Source organism: Artibeus jamaicensis, unplaced genomic scaffold (genome assembly GCF_021234435.1).
Source record: "Artibeus jamaicensis isolate MK-2021 breed Jamaican fruit bat unplaced genomic scaffold, CSHL_Jam_final contig_851, whole genome shotgun sequence".
Taxonomy (NCBI): Eukaryota; Metazoa; Chordata; class Mammalia; order Chiroptera; family Phyllostomidae; genus Artibeus; species Artibeus jamaicensis.
In genome coordinates this window covers 19,608,306-19,628,773 of record NW_026521986.1, presented here as the reverse complement: position 1 = coordinate 19,628,773, position 20,468 = coordinate 19,608,306, and the positions used below count along the sequence as shown (strand labels likewise).

The following is a 20,468-nucleotide window of genomic DNA, read 5'->3' as shown; positions in this document are numbered from 1 at the left end:
GCTAACATGATCACCGTTCAAGCAGGCTTTTTCTACTCCTATGCAGTCTCAAGTAAAACTCAGTAAGTTGAGAACAGAAGACCTTACTTCGAGATAGACTACTGGAAACTATTTGCTGTTTGGTGAGTAGTATAACTCCATTGGCCACACTTCCTTATCTTTAAAGAAGTGAGTAATATAAAATAATCACAACCAACCCACTGGTAGTTTATAAAAATCTCCGGAAAAACATAAAAACAGAGACACATGACCTCCTTATAAGATTAATCTTCCAGAATATTTCTGAACGCTGTTCTCATGCTTATTTCCAAGTTGAAGATGTATGTGTTTTTGAGTTAAGTAACTATCAAAATCTCATATGTTTTCTTTCTGTAACTCATGAATATACATTTTTATAAAAATAATCATCTTAGAATGTTAGTCATAGCCCAGGTCTAGGATAACTTCTAAGGAATAATGCTTTACAACTTTGCCAACCCAGTCTTTTAGCTGTTTATTAGTACTGGGTTTGAGAGTTTTGGAAATCTAAGAATGCTGTGTAGAATATCAATATGGAGTAAAGGTCAACTTCATATTTAATACAAGCTAATATCAATGTGTCATTTGTGGTAAAAAGGTCTATATGGGTTTTAGACAATTTAATCCCTACAGCAATTCTATGAAGAAACCTCTATTGTTGTCAATATCTTGCAATTGAGAAGACCGAACCATAGTAGCTGTGGGGCCTTGGTCATGTTACTTTGCCTCTTCATGTTCCAGAGCTAGAACCCAAGCCTATGCTTATCCCTCAAAGTTTATTCTCACAGCCACAGCAGTTTCTCTTATCCATACCTAAGTCGAAACTGGCTTTAACAACCAGGAGTATAGGGATAAAGACAATTACTGCCATCAAAAGATACCAACTCAGTATCTAATAGAGTACTTTCTTCCCTTTATGTTTTTCCGGGACTGGAAATCTTCACATTCATCTCTCCTCACTGGATTGTGAAACAGCCCCAGCTTGCCAGGATTTTCTTCTAGCTGCTAAACTTGTGCACTTTGGCACTGCACGCTGGCTGGTCGTCCCATGGAGAGGAGGCTGTGGAGAGCATGGCATCTGACAAAATGCAGGTCATTTCTCTGAATGAGCATTATTCATTTCTGTTGGTTAAATCCAGAGGCAACAGCCCGCATTGCTCCCACTGGGCTGCTAAGAGGAACTGCAGAGCATGAGGAGACATGTTAAAAATCAAAATACTATGCTCAATTCTCCCATGTTGAGAAGGGCAAGTCAATTCATCTCAGAGAGACCTCATGGGGTAGAAGTTTTGTAAACACGATCCAGAGATCCCTGTGCCCTAAAATGTTTCTGTTCTGTTTTATACCAGGTACTTGTTTTTTGCCCCTGAACCAAACCTATACATAGTTTGTATTTGGTAGAGGAGAGAGGGAAAGCATAGTCATTTATATTTATTCTTCCTTGAAAAATTGTCAGTCTCAATTATAAAGGCTCCTTAGGTAGGAGAAGGGTCAGAGCAGAAGAGAATTCTCCAAAATATGATTGTTTCCATGTAAAAAACACTGTGTTTTTACCTACTAAACCTGTGCTCCTTGCATTTCCATATAAATTTTAACACCAGTTTTTCAATTTCTGCAAAAAAAATATAAAAGTACTGTATGTGTAGATCAACCTGGAGAATAATGTCATTTTTAAGACACCATTTTCTGATCTATGAACATGGGATGTATTTCTGTGTGTTTACCTCTTTTTAGGCTTTATTTAACAAAGTTTTGTAGATTTTAGTGTAGATTTTTGCAGCCTTTTGTTTAATTTGTTAATATAGCTTATTCTATTTGATGTTGTTCATAAAATTTTTTCTTAAATTTCATTTTCAGAATATTTATGGCTAGTGTATATTTTTATACATTGACCATGTAACATCCAGAAACTAGTCTGAAATTGTTTATTAACTCTAGTACTGTTTCATAGCCTCTTTAGGGTAGTCTATATACCAATTAATTATCTGAGATTAGAAGTAGTTTTACTTCCTAGTTTTCAGTTTAGACCCCTTTTTATTTCTTTTTTTTTTTTTTGCCTAATTGCTCCCTGAGAATGAATATTTTTAATGTTTCTTTTTTATTTTTTAATTACAGTTTACATTCAGTATTTTTATATTAGTTTCAAATGTATAGAATAGGGGTTAGATAATCATATACTTTTTTTAATTCTCCAATTTCAATTTGTATACATTTTTTTTCTTGTCTAATTGCTCTGGCTAGGACATCCAGTGCAATGTTAAATAGAGCTGGTGAGAATAGGCATTCTTGCCTTGTTTCTGATCTTGAGGGAAAATCATTCAGCCTCTCCCTGTTATAACATTAGCTATGAGTTTTCTGAGAAATGCTTTTCTATTCCTAGGTCACAGTATTTTTGTCATGAAAGAGTGTTTGATTTTGTAAAATTTTCTATGTCTATTGAGATAATCATGTCGTTTGTCTTCTTTATTCTTTTAAAATGGCATAGTACATTGATTTTCACATCTCAAAACAACCTTGCATTCCCTGAATGAATCTCATTGGTTGTTGTATATAATCCTTTTTATATGTTACTGGATTCTGTTAACTAGCATTTTGTTGAAGGTTTTGTATTGATATGTATAAGGAATATTGGTCTGTATCTTTTCCTTATTCTGTTATGTCATTTGTTTTGTTATCAATTATTTTTTCTCTCCTTTGCTATTTTTGTGAGTCTGTAAAGGATTGACATTTGTTTTTTATGTATTTGCTAAATTTCATCAGTGAATTCTAGACTTTTTGTAAGAAAATTTTAATGTGCTCATTTTTATTTGTTTTGGAGCTACTTGGATTTTCTATTTCTTCTTGAGTTTTAAGTGTTTGTATTTTCATAGCATTCGGTCCCTTTCATCTAAATACCTAACTTGTTTGTGTTCAGATGTTCATAGTGTTCTCTTATAATCATAATTATTTTTCTAATGTCAGAAGCAATGTTCTCTTTTTAATTTCTGATTTTAGTAACTCAGGTTTTCAGTACTTTTTCTTGGTCAAGTTAGCTAAAGCCTTGTCAATTTTGTTGACCTTTTCAAATAACCAAATGTGGGTTTTGTTTCCTTCTTATTTTTTTTATATTTTCTGTTTTATTTATATACACTTTAATCATTATTATTTTTTCATTCTTTTCACTTTGACTTTAGTTTTCTATTTTTTCTAGTTTCCTAAGATTATATTATTGACGAGGTCTTTCTAACTTTTTAATGTAAGCATTTATAACTACTCTGAGTCCTGCCTTAGCTGCATTCCATAAGTTTTAGTATCTTGTATTATTATTTTCTATCAACTCAAAGTATTTTTTATTCACCCTTTACATTTCTCTTTTGACTCATTTGTTATTAGGTTATTTAACAGTATGTTCTTTCATTTCCACATGCTTGGACATATTTTGAATGTATTTTTATTTTTAATTTCTAAATTCATTCCATTGTTGGTAAAGAATCCACTTTCTATTATTTTAATTCTTTTAAATTTATTTCAGCTTGTTGTATGGCATAATATAAGGCCTATCTGGAGAATGTTCCATGTGCATTTGAGAAGAGTATGTATTTTATTGTTGTTGGATGGAGTGTCCCATATATGTCTGTAAGATCTAGTTGGCTTATACTGTTGTTCACATCTCTTATTTGTTTTCTGGTCTTCTGTCTAGTTGTTCCATTATTGGAAGTGGGGAATTATGTTCTAAAACTATTATTATTGGATTTTCTACTTTCCCTTCAATTCTTTTGAGTTTCTACTTCAGGTATTCTGGGGCTTTATTGATTAGTGCCTATGTGTTTATAATGGTATGTGTTTCTATGAATTATCTCTTATTATTATAAGTGTAATTCTTTACCTTCAATAATAATTTTGACCTTAAAGTCTCTTAAATAAAATATTAGTATGCCATTTTCTTCTCTTTTGTTTACTGTTTGCATTGTATATCTTTTTTCATCCTTAAATCTATTTTTATCATTGGTTCTAAAGTATGTCTTTTAAGTTATTTTTATTGTTGTTCATGTATAGTTGTCTCCATTTTACCTCCCCCACTCACCTACCTCCACCTCCCATTCTTAATCTGTGCCCCCCTTGGCTTTGTCCATGGGTATTCATACATGTTCCTTGACCTTATAGACAGCATCTTGTGGGATGATGGTGTTTTCATACATCCCACCAATCTCTGCCTTTTGTTTCCCATTGGTCATAAATTCTTTTTAAAAACGATGGCCAGTTTCTTATTTACTTCAATTACTACAGCCACTTCAGGTATCTACAATGTTAAACAACTGTCACTGATTTTCTTTTTTACAAGTGTTCTGAGGATGGTGCTTTCCTCACTGAGTGAGCTCTGAGTCAGGTTTTATAAAGACAGACACAAACACAATAACAAATTAGGAAGTTTCTAAAAAAAAAAGTAAAAATTCTCTAGGAATGGAGCTTTTTGAGGAACCCCAAATCCATTTTTCTCCTTCCAGTGACTATAAGCCCCTGATTTTCATATCTATTATGAATCTGATATTGAGATTTTTCAAGACTATTAGGAGGTAGCTTTTTATTTCCAACTCCATTCTTTTCTAAGGAAGACAGCAAACATTTATAAAAGTTGCTATTTAATGACATACCCTTACTCTCTTTAAGTACTAAATAAAGAATAGTTTCCTGAAGAAAAGATACCTGCCTATATATTAGAGTCTTTGGCATCTCCAACCAAGTCAGACTTACTAAATTATTTTAATTTTGTAAGCTATAAAAATATTTTAAAATTCTTATTTGTAAACTTCTTAAAAATATGCACTCTAATTGCTATGTGAGTAATAGACTTTAAGACTTTAAACTGGTTTTTCCGAATGTCTAGTGCTTAAAAGTGAGAAATAATACTATATCCTAAAAAATAGTAGATGGTATATTCTTCTTTTAAAAATGAATAATTATTATTTATACTATGTCTAAGTAAGTTCTTTGAACACCTATATTGTCTTCCAATTTCATTATTAAATCACCCATGGCCACCTGAATTTAAAAACTTTGGGATATGGTGTTTTAATTAAAACATTGTTGATGCTAAAATATTGTGGTGATACTAAAAATAACTGAGCTTTTCTTAAAGTGAACAAATTTAAAACTTAAAGAGAACATATGGGTGCTGACACAGATGATACCTATGCAAAGTACCTAATTTTCACATTGTACAATAGTAATAGAATGCATGAGTTTTAGTACTGCATGTGGCCACCTGAAATAGAACTACATGCTCTAGCCTTCTTTGCAGCCAGTGACTATGTGAACTGACCAATAACTTATAAGTGAAAACAATACGTGCAAGTTCTGGATGATGACCTTACTGGGATGTGAAAGTATGGTTTGCGTGACCATCCTGACAGCTTCCCACTGAAGGGATTTTACCATATGTAAATTACGGAGTTCTAACAGACAAATATATAATGAAGTGACCTTGGGAATATAAGGCACACATGTTTCCCAGTCACAAAAACTGAGATCCCTGATACCATGAAGTAACCACTTCTTCCCCATGGCCAACTTCAAGACTTTTACATGATAAATAAATGCCTGCCCCATCTTCTTATGACCATTGTTATTTGAGGTTTGAGTCACTCCCAGCTGAATCTAATCTTACCTGACAGAGAAGTTTTCAAGGCTTAAAACTTACTTTCCTGCTCTAGTGAAGCTATTAAATACATCCTAGCAATTCAATGAAGTTACTCAATGATGGTTAGCACTGCTTAGTCAGACCACGTTTGGAGAAAATCTCCTTGCAATGTGATAAAATGGGTTTTCTAAAATTGACTTATTTCTTCAAACACTAAGGTACACTCACACTTAAACTAGTTAATTTCTTATGAAATTGAGACTGACCTTCTTTGTGCCTTCAATCACTTCTGCAAGGATGTGAATATTCATACATTAATAATCTGTATCTCTTTTGCCTAGTAATATTGTTTGCTCTGGGTATGCATTATTTTTTTCATTATAGAATCCAACAAACAATGTCCAAAAGGCTTCTCCTGCTTTCCCCAGGCCAAATATGCCATCATATATCTGCATTCCCATAGTATTTTCTATCATTTCATGTAATACATTACAATTATATTGAGTGCTCATGCATCTGCCTTGTTTACTATGCTGTGAACATCTCAAAAGAAGCAACAGTCTTCCAAACTTCATACAGAGCATATGGTAGACTCAATCGGTTTTCTATTACCATGTAACTAGTTACTATATATGTAATGGCCTAAAACAATCTCCCTTATTACCTTTACTGCTCAGGGGCCAGAAGTGCAGGTGGGGCTTTTTGCTTGATTTCATAGGCCCAAATCAACGTGTCAACCAGGATGAGCTCTTACTCTCTGATTCTGGGGATGAATCTGATTCTAAGCTCATTCAGACTGATTTCAGAATTCATTCCCTTGCACTTGTAGAACTGTAGCTGTTTTCTTGTTGGCTCTCAGGAGTGGCCACCACCTGCATTTCTTGTCATGTGGCTTCTTATATGCACAAGTGAGCTATGGTGGGTTCAATCCTGAATCCTTCTCACGCTTTGCCTCTATGTCCTCCTTTTCAACCACCAGCTAGAAAAATATCTCTTCCATTTCAAAGGGGTTATGTAGCTAGATTAGGGTCACTCAGGTATCATCTTTTTTAACATATCATTTAATGTAACCATGAAAGTACAATCAGGGTACTGTAATTTGGAAGTATTAAGATTATACTTGCATCAGAATTCAATGGTATTTTGCAAAATAAGAAAATAATTGCTTTGATGTATGTATGTGTGTATGTAGATAGGAATATGAGTATATTATACATATAACAAGGGGGACCCAAAAATGAAATTTATTTATAAAAATTGTATATTCTTACATAGTTAACTTCAGTCGCCTTCAAAGTACTCTCTATTTGATGCACTCTCTAATATACCTGTCGAGATGTTTTACCACTGTTCAAATCAGTTTTTGAATTCATCAATTTTGATGCCTTTTAGTGCTTCTGCCATATTTTGCTTCACCTCTTCCACATTGGCAAAAGCTTTTCCTTTGAGGATTTTTTTCATGTGGGGAAACAACAACAAAAAAGATGCTTGGTGAGATCGGGTGAAAAAGGAAGGTTTGGACACAGAGATCATGCCATTTTTGGTCAAAAACTGCTGAACACAGCACAGCGTAGGCAGGTGTGCTCATAAATCACCCATCATGGAATGAGCAAACTCAGTGAAAGAGTCTTCAAAAATAATTCACTGAAGCTGAATACAGCCTCTCACAATAACACCAGCTGATACACTAATACAGATGGGTTCCTAGAACACTAACCTACTGGGAGAAGCCTGTACTACAAGGGCCTGCCCTCCAGAAGATAATCCAGATTTTTTAACTTCATATATATATATGGCTTTACTCCAGGTTCCTGACATTCTCAAACATAAAATGGGTTGTATTCAGCAACAAATATCCTCCAACCCAAGGTACTGGTCCACCTAGATTTTCATTTTGCCTCTAAATCAGACTAGCAGACTATTAAATAGTCTATCAGACTAAATATACTGGTCTAGACCCTGTATAGACTACTTGTATGTATCTTGCTTCCTTTTCCAGAAACATAATTTTTAAAATAGAAGGACAAAACTACCTCATACAGTAATATTAAGAATTTTGACAAAAATAGTTTTCTATGCGCATGTGTATATAAAACATTAATGTGCGTACTTTGCATAGCCATCAAATCTATTTACCTACCATAAAAGAAATTTGAATGTGTGTTCTTTTCCTAGTAGAATTCCTTAGGGTTTGTCAATGTGTCCTACTGGTGGCTCACATTGGAAATATCTTCGTCAGTGACATGATTCCTTCTTTCCCTCACAGGAAGAATGCCCAGGATCCTGCAGACAGACAGGAGACACTCCTGAAGACTTGCCCTCTTCGCTTGTTTGCTCTCTGCCATCAGCTCTTAAATGCTTGTGCTACAACCAGTTAATGGTGCCACTTTTTAAGATTCCAGGAATCCTGTTATCATAAGTTGTAGCTCAATCAGCTTTTTATTTTTTTTTACTTTTTAAAAAATATTTTTTAATTTTTTTAAATTTATTAAATTATTATTCAAGTACAGTTTTCTGTTTTTTACTCCCATCTCAGGCAAACCCCCCCAGCCCTTCCCACCTCCCTCCCATTTCCACCCCCCTTAGTTGTTGTCCATGCATCCTTTATACTAGTTCCTGTAAATCCTTCCCCCTTTTCCCCTGAAATTCCCTCCCCTCTCCCTTCTGGTCACTGTCCCCTTGTTCTCTATTTCAGTGTTTGTTTGTTTGCTCATTTGTTTTGTTGTTAAGCTTCCTGTTAAAGGTGAGATCATATAGCATTTGTCTTTCAACACCTGGCTTATTTCACTCAGCATAATACTTTCCAGTTCATATAGAAGATCCAGGGACATATGAAAAACTGCTCAATATCACTAACTATCAGAGAGATGCAAATTAAAACCACAATGAGATACCACTTTAAACTGGTCAGAATGGCCATCATAAACAAAGCAACAAACAACAAGTGTTGGAGAGGTTGTGGAGAAGAGGGGACCCTAGTCCATTGTTGGTGGGATTGCAGACTGGTACAACCCCTATGGAAAAGAGTATGAAATTTTCAATCAGTTTTTTAAATATTGGTCATTCCCACACTTTCCCTGGTTTGATCAGAAAGTCACTGCATCTTCCTACTCTGGTGCCTGGGCCTCAGCCAGGCCTGCAAGATTTCTGCCTTACCCACCCATTACATTGCCTTCCTCTGTAGGGTTGTCCTACACAACCCTCAAGTTACATATCTAAGGTGTATTTTGATTTTGCTTAATGTTTGCCAAGAACAGCCATGCCTACATACATACGTGCACATACACACATACGTGAATACGTACACAGAAATACATAAAATGGATGGCTTTGGAGTGTTCATATGACCAGCAGGTGTTATTCCTACATAAGTCACAAGTTGGATTTATGGCTTTAGTTGCTATAACTCATGACTATTTAATAACTTTGCCACAACTCACAAAGGTCAGAGGACATGAACTCGTGCCCAGTTCAAAAACAAAAACACTCACCCACATGGATATCCACAGTCCTCACTATAACATATTCTAACTATTGTAATGGCTCAGAAATAACAAATGAAAATGCTAAGATCTATTCAAGAATTTTTTCTGGCACCAAGATGACAATATACTTCTTGAAGTCTTTTTCTTCAAGGCTTCTGCTATTTCCCACTGGAGACTGTCATTCCAAAACTTTTATGATAGTCTACATTTTTATTGAACATCATTTATTGCTACTATTTAGGCCCTTTTAGGCCATCCTCAATTTTTCTATTATAACATTTCTAATGCATTTGAGAATTGAAGAATGGTTTTTACTCACTTCAGCCACATAAAAATTTCCCCAGCTCTGTCAGTTATTTCTTTGATAACAATGTCATGTCTTAATGCATGCAAACGGCTTCTTCTAAGTTAATCAAAATTGCTTAAATCTATTATTATGTTCCCTATATGCTTCCTCTGTTCGGTCCTGAAGGGGAAGCTATTTTAGAGACCACCTATGTATGCATGTGTATATACACATATACACGTACATCTGGATCAGGGAGAATAGAAAATCACTAGCTTGACAAATATAAAGATATGTGTGGTTGAACAGGGACATTAACTTTATCCATCCACATGTATTTGTTGTTTAGACAACACTTGAGTAAAACCACTTACCAAATGATGTATTCTTGTGCATGGGAATAAAAAGAACATGTATTTCTTAGGATCCGATGGCAAAGTTCAGACGTGCATAAAGTATTGGTAAATACATAAACTTCAAGTTTAGGCAAATTAAAAATATAAGAATGTTCTGAAATCAAGTATGGACAGAAAAATTGAGCAACTGAAGGCAGTCTTAATGAGCTATGTGAGCTTGTACTGATTCAAATAATAGACTCAGCACTTCTGGTATATATTATGCTATATATTCCAGTAGTGCTGATAATAAATCACAGCTATAAAACCTAGTAAGCCTTTCACTTAAAGGGCATCCTAGGAACAGCTTTAAAAAGAGAAAATAGCAAATGCTTTATTTTATTGTATAAAAAATGCTCAAGATTAGCAATAAATCCTAAATCAAAAACCCACCCTGGATAATCAACATTTGAAAACAAATTTTAGTTTTTATTTTATAAATTTATCCTACCCAAATATGTATAAATCATTATGTTACTTATATAATTGATAAAGACAAATCTCTGGGCGTCTTTTTTTTTTGCATATATTTCTCTCAAGCAGTTGAATGATGCTGTGTAAATTGGCCCAAATTTTAAAAAGCATGCTTATAGATCTATGAAATAGTCTACACATATATGAATAACATTTTGCTTTTTCAACTTTCACACAATAAGAATTTTAAATTTAAGAAATGCAGCCAAAATTGAAACCAGAAAGTGATTAAATAATAATCAAAAATAGCCGAACTGTTAAACAACATTTATGTAATTAAGGTCATAATCTTTATGAATATAAGAACATCTACTATGTCAGGAGAATTTATTTCTAAGTTCATAGCAGATTAGGTATAGCACGCAGAAGTGGCAGTGAGGTTAGTAGACACAGGCACACTAAATGAGCCAGTACCTAAAAAAAGGAAACTTAAAATTGAGGGAAGGATCAGAGGAAATATAGAAAGCAAGCACAGAGGCCTCCGCATCCAGGAGCACCTAAGAGTCTACTGTCCTGACCCCCCTACAGAGGACAGCTATAAATTCTGGATATAATATAAAAAGTACTTGTGTTAGGCACTGGAGATTGGAGGAAAACAGACATGTCCTTTTAGAGTCTAAACGTGGAGTAGGGGGGTTTCTAAGAAATGAGTTCCTGTTTTTATGGCATTATCTTTGAAGCAGTCTCAGTCGCTAAAATATCTGAAATTACTGGAATGGCTAAAACTGCAGTCTTCCTGCTTTGGGTAAAACTGAAGACTGAACCTAGAACCATAGTTACTAGTCCTAGAGAGAAAATCCCAAAGGGTGAGACAAAAAGAGAAGATTCCCAAATTCCATCTACTTACCTCTTTGTCTGGCACATGAGTAACATTTGCAGAACAGAAAGAAAACAGATCCTAAGACATAATATCTTACATAAAATAAAAACTGCCATTGAAGAAAGTGACTTGCAGTACAAAATTCAAATTGTCTGCTAAAACACCAAAAGTTACAGAAACTATTCCAGAAATTTCAGGAGAGACTACTTTCCGACTCATTCATGATGTCAGCATTACTGATACAGGGTGCAGCCAGGGGGGCCCCCAAAAAAAAAGATTTAGAAAGGTGTCCAGAATTCAAAGTGTATAGGAATATTGGAGAGACATATTAAGATGTCCTCACCCCCCCCCAGGGGGAAGGGATGAATGGAGCCAGGGCCATTGAGAGCTATTTTGCATAGCAACAGTTTTGGAGCTAACCTCTGGAGGAATGGTTATTTAACATATCTATAACCTTTAACTGGTTTCATAGATATGTTAAATAGCAGTGGCAAGTTTGGAGCTGGGGAGAAGGTTGTGGCAGGGACTCAGGAGAAAGAAACTGGGAGCTGCACTCCTGAGTGAGAAGGGAGTAGCAGGGACTGAGGATGGAACTTGGGGACTCAAGATGGGAACTAAGGGCTGCTCTCCGGAGTGAGAAGGGCTTGGACTCAGAAGGTAACTAGGGGCTGCTCTCCTGAGTGAGAAAGGCTTGGACTCAGGAGGATGTAACTAGTCTGCACTCCTGAGTGAGAAGGCCTGTGTGGGAGCTTGGAAAAGACTGGCTCCGAGACATGAAGGGCCCCCGCTTGGCCAGATGAAGGGAGAGCCACGCGGTTTCAGCAGAGTGAGGACCCCCTCTTGGTGAGGTGAAAGAGGGAGCCACGTGGTTTTGGCAGGGTACGGACCCCCTCTTTCCCAGGTGAAAGGGAAAAACCACGCAGCTTTGCCAGAATGGAGATCCCTGCAGCCAGGTGAAGAAGAAAGCCACATGCTTTTGGTGGAGTGCGGACTCCTGCAGCTTTGGTAGAAGAGGCCCACACCCCACGCTTTGGGGTGCCCCCTTTGGCCGCGTGGCCTGCAAAAGCAAGAGAGACTTTGACTGGAACTGGGTACAAAGAACTCTTGCCAGTGGACTATGAGAGGGTACCACGGTACTTTGGATTAACTCGAGATCCTGCACAGTGACACAGCTGATGGCACCAGCGGCCTGAAAAAGGGACGTGTGCTCTTTTCCTGATTTACGGTACCCGGAGTTGGGACAGTGGGAGAAGGGAGCGCTGTGTGGGTGTAGGAGTATACCCTAAAGGACTTTGATATTTTAGTGGTGGCATTAGGCCTGAATAGCATTAAATAAACATTTTGTTTCCTTTTCACAAATCTCTGGCATTGAGAGATGTCTTTCCAATTGGCGGCGGACAGAAGGGCCCAGTAGATATTAGTATTTTGTTTTTGGGAGGGGCCCCTGTTGTATAGCAGTTTTGGGCATCCCTAGGTGGGCCAAATATTGTATTGCCCCTCCCTCGGACCTCTTGTTGTTCGGTAACATTACCTTGGTACCAAAACAAAACAAACACATTATAAGAAAAGAGAGCCACAGATGCATATTCCACATAAACATAGTTTGGAAAATTCTAAACAAAATATTAATCAACTAAAAATGAAAAACAAAATGAGCATCACAGTAAATACAAAAAGAACATCTGTAAAATTCAACATCTATTTCTGATTTTAAAAAATTTCTTAGCACACTAAAAATAACATAGCAACCAACAATTAGAAGTTAATTTTTAAGAAAACAGCAATATGATTTATAAATACACAAAAAGACAAATACAGATTATTCTGGTGAAATACTACTATATTCAAGACATGTCCACTGAAAAGTATAAAACACTGCTACAAGAAATGAAAGTAAACTAATGAACGAAAAGATTAATTTTGGGCCAGATGTCAAGTCTCCCTAAATTGTTCCATAGATTTAATATACCCCAATCAAAATCCCAAGTAATTCGTTTGTAGAAATTGAGAAACTAATTCTAAAGTTTGGAAATGCAAAGGATCTATAATACCAAAAACAACTCTGGAAAAAAAAAGAACTTGTTTAAGGGTTAACACTGCCTGAATTTCAGATGTATTACATAAAGCTTTAGTAACAAGTCATGTGATATTAGCTTTAATAATAAAGGCCTAGAAGTATATACACATAAGTTTACCAACTAATTATTAACACAATTCAAAGGCAAATCAGTAAAGATAGGATATTGTTTTCAACTAATGTTACTAAAACAGTGGATGTGAAAAACCACTGTTTATGTGAAACAGTGAAACCACTGTTTATGTGAAAAACCTTATATCCATATATCTTTTCACACAGAAATGTTAACTCAAATGGATAATAGACCTAAATGTAAAACCTCAAAATACTGAAGTTCTAGAAGTAAACTTAGGATAAAATACTTGTGATCATATATTATATGAAGATTTTTTCAAAACTTTACCAAAACATGATCTTTAAAAATTATTTTTAAAGATTTTATTTATTTGTTTCAGAGAGAGGAAGGGAGACAGAGAGGGAGAAACATCAAATATGTGGTTGTCTCCCACAAGCCCCCCACTGGGGACCTGGCCTGCAACCAAGGCATGTGCCTTAGACTATAAATCAAACCAGTGACCCTTTGGTTCATAGGCGCTCAATCCAGTGAGCCACACTAACCAGGGCTATAAAAAATTTTTAAATGGTAGATTGAAGTTCATCAAATTTAAAATGTCTGCTCTTCAAAAAACATTGGTAAGGCAATGAAAAAATAAACCACAGGCTGAGGGAATTATTACAAAAGATACTTGATAAATGAATATATAGAGAATATATCGAAAATTCTCAAAGCTCAAAAATAAGAAAGCAAACAGCCTACTTAAAAAAACTGAAAAGAGAAACGAGTTATGCAATTGACAAATGACATCAAATGGTGGTCACCACCACTTGTCATTAGAAAATGAGTAAACACAAACTAAAACCATGATGAGATACCACTGTACATTCATTAGAATGGCTAAAATTAAAAACACTGACCATACAATGTCACTGACTATATTGTACTAATTTTGTATGGTGATGGATAATTACTAGGCTTATCATGGCAATCAATTTGTAAGTATATAAATGTCAAGTCACTATGTTGTACACCCAAAATTAATATAGTATGATATGTCAACTAGACCTCAATGTAAAATACTGACCATATAAAGTATTGGCAAGAATGTACAATAAATAAAATATTCATATCCTAATAAAGAGAGTGTTAAAATACCACAACCAATTTGGAAAACAATGAATAGCTTCCTAAAAAGTTAAACATATGGCTAAAATTCAGCCATTCAACTCCAGGTATTTACCTAAGAGAAAAATATCTATCCATATAAACACATATACATAATGTTCATAGAACCTTAATTTGTAATAACCCTAAACTAAAAACAGTTTTTATGATTGGATGGGTGGAAAATTATAATTGCATAGTATCATAGAAAATTACTCATAATTAAAAAATAGAATGAATTACTTATATACACTACAGCATGGAAGAATCTCAAAATAATAATGCTGAGTGAAAGAAGCCAGAGTAAAAGGCACACAGACTTGGTAATTCCATTTATATAAAACTATGGAATGTGCAAAGTAGTCTATAGTCTAAGAAAGCAGGTTGCACGGGCATGAGGAAGAAATGCAGAATCAAGGGATTATAGGGGCAAATGATCATGATTAATTCTTGAGAGCAATGGACATGTTCAAATCACACACATGTTTCTTTTAACACAGCAAAGTCATATATTATTTTTTTAAATCAAGTGACTAGTAATTTCATTCAAGCATGTCAAAATCTAATCAAGGTTTGCCAGTTTCTGAATGGATTAAGAAGACTACACCATAAAAGTCTTAGAGGAGAACAAAAGCAGGAAACTCTCAGATATTTCACAGAGCAATATTTTCGCCAACATGTCCCCTAGAGCAAGAGATACAAAGAAAAGAATGAACTAATGGAACTATATTAAATTAAAAAGCTTCTGCACAACTAAAAAAAATCAGCAAAATGAAAAGAGAATCAATCATATGAGAAAAGATATTTGCCAGTGATACTTCGGACAAGGGTTTGATCTCCACAATACTTAAAGAACTCACATAACTCCACACCAGGAGGACAAACAATCCAGTTGAAAAATGGGCAAAGCACCTGAACAGACACTTCTCCAGGGAGGATATACAGGGGGCCCAGAGACAAATGAAAGGATATTCAACATCACTAGCCCTCAGAGAAATGAAAATTAAAACCACAATGAGATACCACTTCATACTGGTCAGAATGTCCATGACAACCAAATCAACAAACAACAACTATTGGAGAGGTTGTGGAGAAAAGGGAACCCTAGTGCACTGTAGGTGGGATTGCAGACTGGCACAACCACTGTGGAAAACAGTATGGAATTTCCTCAGAAAACTAAAAATGGAACTGCCTTTTGATCCAGTGATTCCACTGCTGGGATTATACCCTGAGAATCCTGAACCACTAATTTAAAAGAACCTATGCATCCCAGTGTTCATAGCAGTGTTATTTACAATAGCCAAGTGCTGGAAAGAGCCTAAGTGCCCCTTAGTGGATAGATGGATTTCAAAATTCATTTATCTGGATTTTTAGTACATTTACTAAATGGAACATTTACACATGGAACACTATGTAGTATATTTGTAGTACATTTACACAATAGAACACTATGCAGCAGAAAGAAAGAACTCCTACCCTTTGTGACAGCATGGATGGAACTGGACAGCATTATGCTAAGTGAAATAAGCCAGGTGGTGAAAGACAAGCATCGTATGATCTCACCTATAAGTGGAACCTAGCCAACAAAAAAACAAGTGAGCAAAAAGAGCCACATACATGGAAATAAAACACAAAATCACAGTGACCAGAGGGGAGGGGAGGGATAACAGGGGAAAGAAAAGAAAGGGTCAAGGAGCATGTATAAAGGACTCATGGACAAGGACAACAAGGGAGGATTGAATGTGGGGGTGGGGTAGGCAGGACAGGGTAGAGAAATGGGGGAAATGGGGACAACTATAAATGAACAACAATGAAAATATTAAAAACTACATGAGGATTCACTTTGGCAGCTCACCTTGTCATTTTATTTTATTTTTAAAAGATTTTATTTGTTTATTTTTAGAGAGAAGGGAAGAGAGGGAGAAAGAAAGGGAGAGAAATATCAATGTGTGGTTGCCTCTCACATGGCTCCCACTGGGGACCTGGCCTGCAACCCAGGCATGTGCCCTGACTGGGAATTGAACCAGCAACCCTTTGGTTCACAGCCCATGCTCAATCCACTGAGCTATGCCAGCCAGGGCCTCACCCTGTAATTTTAGACACTCCTCAGAATCAAGGTGCTTTGCTCCCTGCTCAGAAGCCACCTTATGGCAGCAACATTTTTTTCCCTCATAAACTTCTAAGGCTCCAAATGTCAGGGAAACCAAATTGTGAACTATCTCATGGTCCTCATACTCCCATTTTAAAGGAATTTTAATGATACATTATTCCTTCAGTTTGCATAACCAGATGGCTCTTTTCCAAATATTAGCACAAGATACAAGCTGCCCATTTTCTTATGAAATCACTGTCAACCTTTGAAATATGAACTATCAATCCCATGTTTTCAATTTTACAGCAAAATACAAAGTGCTGATTGGCAGGGTAGGTGGTGGACCCTATTGTTTTATTCTTTATTGATTGTCATAAATGATGTAATATATATGCAAGTGAATTGAAATTTATAAAAGTGCTTGTAAATAGGGAAATGCTATTCTGAAAAAATCTGTTTAGGCTTATGCCTTCTGGTTTCATTGGCCACTAAGTTATAAAGCTGTTAATAACTTTGAATAACTCTATTTTTCTTAAGAATGTTTATTAAAATGCTCAGTTGATTAAAAACATGTAGATAAGAGAGATAATTTTATTAACCCAGACAGTGCAGTGTCAGCTTATAAGGTTAGAGAATTGGTACTGCCCTCAGCTGTTTGTTCACTAGATTGGGATGCTTAGCAGGAAAGGTATGAGGAATATATACTGGATTAAGATTTCATAAGAACACTAAAAGACTATTTCAAGAAGAAAATAAATATTGGGATATTTTTTTGTTGTGTGTGAGTTTATTTTTATTCTATTCTTTCTAAAATCCAATATATAGCTTTCATGATTTTTCAAGAGTTAAGACTTTACAGCTCAATTTATGTGATTATCAAGGAAAACTAATTTAAGAAATGGACAACGTTGTAGAAGTAGCTTTATCAGGCCTAGGAAGGCAAAATTTAAGAGGAAAACTAATTTTATCACAAATATTCTTCAGTCACCAAAAGCTCTCATTTTAAGTGGTCAGACTTTCTAAAACACTTAAGCAATTAAAATCACTGATTATTTTACATAATGGGAGCATCGTAGGAAACATGATACATTTCAACTCTCATCCAGAATATTAGCCCCTTTTCAATCTTACCTAGCTGTTAGCTAGAGTGCAGAACTATGAAATTTTGATTGACGAGAAAAAGTGTTTGAAATACATGACTTTGTGTTCCAGACAGAGACCTTTCTCTTTCTGAGCTGTGACATAAGTGCTCATACTTTTCTAAGGGTTTTCCACCATTAACATCCATTCCCTAAAACGTATTTAAAATTGTGATTATGAATATGCATATATTCTATTGCTAAGAAAAACTACACAGTGACTTTGTCAGAAATACCAGTGTGCTCATTTGTTTACCTTCTTTCTTCTACTTTCTTTCTTCCTCTGCCAGCCAATGTTTGGAGGATATTAATGTTATGACTGATGAACTCATTCAAGAGCATTAGACAGCAGATATAACAGTAGCTAAGGAGCTTCTTTTTGCTTAACATAAAACTTACAAGGTAGTCATATCTTAACATCTACAGTAGGAAACTCAGACCCATTCTGTAGATAATTGTGATTAAAGTGAGGTGTAAAGAAAAGGGTTATTTCAGGGGAAAAGGGGAAGGGTTTACAGGAACTAGTATAAAAGACACATGGACAAAAACTAGGGGGGGGTTGGAAATGGGAGGGCTAGGTGGGTGGGCTGGGATGGGAGTAAAAGACAGAAAACTGTACTTGAACAACAATTTTAAAAAAAGAAAAGGGTCAGAGTGAGGTCTTTAAGAAACTCTCATAAGTTAACAATATACAAAGCTTAGTGACCTATTTTGAAAACTATATACATCTATGCTATGGTAGATAGAAAGTGCCAGGGGATCTCCCCCACTGGCCAAGATGGCACAGGGAGATGTTCATACACCGAGCACTCCAAAAGCTAGAAAGATAAATGGACAAGGCCAAGTGAACCAAAAGCCAGCAAGGTAATTGGGTAGAAAAAAGCCCTCCCCTCCCTACTCCTATAAGAACATCAGGCTTGGCCAGGAAGGGTAGATGCTCCTTCAGACAAAGGAGTCCATCACCCTACCAGGTCGTGGCACCTGAATAAATCTCTTTCCTTTTGTACCTAGGGACAAGTTTGCACAAGTTTGGCTTTTCTTGCAGCCTTGCGTTTTTGTTTACATCTATGTATTTGTATACATTTTTATGCATGTAAAATATATATGAAAGACTCATACCTCTAAATCATTTGAATTTCTAAAACAATCATAATAAATGAAAACAATTAAGTGCTAAAAATAATACAGCATCCGGCAGAAGTAAGGCTTGCTTGAATGTGATTGGTAGGGTACATGAATGTCTCACACGAAATGGACAGCAACTTGAACATTTCACCTAAAATGTCATATGGTGTGCTTGAGTATGATATTGTTATGTTACAGAATTACATTCTTATGATTTTGTAATTTAAAAGGCGTGTTATTTGTGCTGGACCCTGTATATATAAAACTCTATTTTTCTAATCAAAAGCTCTATCAGTTCATCATAGTATTTACTTTTGAAAATGTTTTTATAAAGATGACATGGTAGATAAGGGGTAGAAAACTATATAAGTGGCCTACACATGTGCATTTGGCTGTTGATAATCACCGGCTGGTAATACTGAGTAACTCTCCCTCAAACTTTGCTCATTTGTGAAATGATTCAACTAAACCACTATGTTCTCTCTTCTTCCCTTAAAACATATTCTGGTTTCACATAAGCAAAATCAAACATTTTACAAAGACATTTAAAAGTTATTTTGGGTATTTAAAGCATTATGAAGGGATTGTGTTAACTGACCTTATAAAAAACCTGTCTTCTTATAAAGCAGGAAACCTCAGATGGGTGCTCATTAAGTCCAAGGTGACAGCAGTCTCTCTTTCTAACACTATCGTCCTTTGAACCCCAGGCTGTATGCTTCTTGGGAATAAGTCCATCAGACCATTACCATGTCCCTAGGGTATGATAGGTGCTCAATAAGTATTTTTTTGCATGACTGAATAAATAGACACTTAAACTTATGTGTTTTATACTCAGAGATTTTTTACATAAAGTTCAGATTTTAGGGCATTATTTTGGGAAAAATTAACAAAGAAAACTATTTTACTGGATGGTTGTTTTCTGTTTGGCAGTCTTTGAAGAACTGTAGACTTTTGCTTTCTGTTAGGTATAAAAACCTCTTTCTACTCTTCTTTAAAGAATATCTGCTCATTTTATCATTGCAATAGGGCACACCAGTGCACATGGCAGCATTGATGGATGTATTTTCCATATAAACTTGAAGCCTGAGATGTATATACCTGAACTACAAATTAATCAGCATGTGAACATGGGCTGTGGTGTCTCACTGATTAATTATGTTGAATGATGGATGCAGGTTTAATCACTTTACCTGATAGATGAAGGGTGCTTGCTCACCATATCATTTCTCCCTAAACTGCTTTCTAACCAGCTTACTGCAGAAACTTCAGGAAGCTGATGTTCCAGGGAAAAATAAAGTCAAAGCACAGAATTTTACATGTATCATTTTGCATTTCTACTAATTTACCTTAAACTTTGTTCTTTGACCAAAATAAATGAGTAAATAGATAAATAAACCTCATGCTAATGTAAATGCAATCATTATTCAGGAATTCCCTTTTCTGGAAATCTGTGTGTCTCGTTAACTGGAAAACATAATTTAAAAGGTTAATAAGACTCATACTTGGGTTTATAATGTTAAGGAAATGACTCTTTCCTTAAACTAGAAAACCATCAACTCATTGTTACAATTACCTGTCTAAAAATAAAGAGGATGAAACATAACTACAAATTGGCTCTTTCCTTTGAAGAGAGAAATGTTAGATGGGTTCATGCAGGAAAAATGGAAGAGTTTATTGATCACTTCTGAAACTGCAAAAAAACATAGGATGTATTATAT

The 20,468-nt window shown here is 35.5% G+C and overlaps 1 long non-coding RNA gene across 1 annotated transcript in view; it reads right to left on the bottom strand.

The window, feature by feature from the left end:
* LOC128628588 (uncharacterized) overlaps nucleotides 1–20,468 on the bottom strand; it is a 59,532-nt gene that overhangs the window by 20,968 nt on the left and 18,096 nt on the right. The window contains exons 3-4 of the long non-coding RNA XR_008393017.1: nucleotides 7,776–7,918; nucleotides 6,964–7,077 (exon numbers count right to left, since the gene is read on the bottom strand). This is a non-coding gene — a long non-coding RNA (uncharacterized LOC128628588). The remainder of the gene's footprint in view (nucleotides 1–6,963; nucleotides 7,078–7,775; nucleotides 7,919–20,468) is intronic.